Here is a 1981-nt window from a genome sequence, read left to right on the forward strand (position 1 = left end):
TCCAGTCTTGTGGCCACTGCTGAGTTTTCCAAATTTGCTGGCATATTGAGTGCAGCACTTTCACAGCATCATCTTTCAGGATTTGGAATAGCTCAACTGGAATTCCATCACCTCCACTAGCTTTGTTTGTAGTGATGCTTTCCAAGGCCCACTTGACTTCACATTCCAGGATATCTGGCTCTAGGTCAGTGATCACACCATCGTGATTATCTGGGTCGTGAAGATCTTTTTTGTACAGTTCTTCTGTGTATTCTTGCCACCTCTTCTTAATATCTTCTGCTTCTGTTAGGTCCATACCATTTCTGTCCTTTGTCGAGCCCATCTTTGCATGAAATGTTCCTTTGGTATCTCTGATTTTTTTGAAGAGATCCCTAGTCTTTCCCATTCTGTTGTTTTCCTCTATTTCTTTGCATTGATCGCTGAAGAAGGCTTTCTTATCTCTTCTTGATTTTCTTTGGAACTCTGCATTCAGATGTTTATATCTTTCCTTTTCTCCTTTGCTTTTTGCTTCTCTTCTTTTCACAGCTATTTGTAAGGCCTCCCCAGACAGCCATTTTGCTTTTTTGCATTTCTTTTCCATGGGAATGGTCTTGATCCCTGTCTTCCTGTACAATGTCACGAACCTCACTCTATAGTTCAAAAGGCACTCTTATCTATCAGATCTAGGCCCTTAAATCTATTTCTCACTTCCACTGTATAATCATAAGGGATTTGATTTAGATCATACCTGAATGGTCTAGTGGTTTTCCCTACTTTCTTCAATGTAAGTCTGAATTTGGCAATAAGGAGTTCATGGTCTGAGCCACAGTCAGCTCCTGGTCTTGTTTTTGCTGACTGTATAGAGCTTCTCCATCTTTGGCTGCAAAGAATATAATCAGTCTGATTTCGGTGTTGACCATCTGGTGATGTCCATGTGTAGAGTCTTCTCTCGTGTTGTTGGAAGAGGGTGTTTGTTATGACCAGTGCATTTTCTTGGCAAGACTATTAGTCTTTGCCCTGCTTCATTCCGTACTCCAAGGCCAAATTTGCGTGTTACTCCAGGTGTCCCACTCCAGTACTCTTGCCTGGAAAATCCCATGGACGGGGGAACTGGTGGGCTGTGGTCCATGGGGTCGCTAAGAGTCGGACACGACTGAGCGACTTCACTTTCACTTTTCACTTTCATGCATTGGAGAAGGAAATGGCAACCCACTCCAGTGTTCTTGCCTGGAGAATCCCAGGGAAGGAGGAGCCTGGTGGACTGCCGTCTATGGGGTCGCACAGAGTCGGACACGACTGAAGCGACTTAGCAGCAGCAGCAGCAGCCAGGTGTTTCTTGACTTCCTACTTTTGCATTCCAGTCCCCTATAATGAAAAGGACATCTTTTTTGGGTGTTAGTTCTAAAAGGTCTTGTAGGTCTTCATAGAACTGTTCAACTTCAGCTTCTTCAGCGTTACTGGTTGGGGCATAGACTTGGATTACCGTGGTATTGAATGATTTGCCATGGAAACGAACAGAGATCATTCTGTCGTTTTTGAGATTGCATCCAAGTACTGCATTTTGGACTCTTTTGTTGGCCATAGTGGCCACTCCATTTCTTCTGAGGGATTCCTGCCCGCAGTAGTAGATATAATGGTCATCTGAGTTAATTCACCCATTCCAGTCCATTTCAGTTCGCTGATTCCTAGAATATCGACATTCACTCTTGCCATCTCTTGTTTGACCACTTCCAGTTTGCCTTGATTCATGGACCTGACATTCCAGGTTCCTATGCAATATTGCTCTTTACAGCATTGGACCTTGCTTCTATCACCAGTCACATCCACAGCTGGGTATTGTTTTTGCTTTGGCTCCATCCCTTCATTCTTTCTGGAGTTATTTCTGCACTGATCTCCAGTAGCATATTGGGCACCTACTGACCTGGGGAGTTTCTCTTTCAGTATCCTATCATTTTGCCTTTTCATACTGTTCATGGGGTTCTCAAGGCAAGAATACTGAAGT

General features: G+C 43.7%; 1 protein-coding gene across 1 annotated transcript in view; it reads left to right on the plus strand.

The window, feature by feature from the left end:
- The window catches only part of UBR3 (ubiquitin protein ligase E3 component n-recognin 3 (putative)), a 205486-nt gene that overhangs the window by 151479 nt on the left and 52026 nt on the right, over positions 1-1981 (plus strand).

The sequence above is a fragment of the Bison bison genome, unplaced genomic scaffold (assembly GCF_000754665.1).
Source record: "Bison bison bison isolate TAMUID 2011002044 unplaced genomic scaffold, Bison_UMD1.0 scf7180017864282, whole genome shotgun sequence".
Lineage (NCBI taxonomy): Eukaryota > Metazoa > Chordata > Mammalia > Artiodactyla > Bovidae > Bison > Bison bison.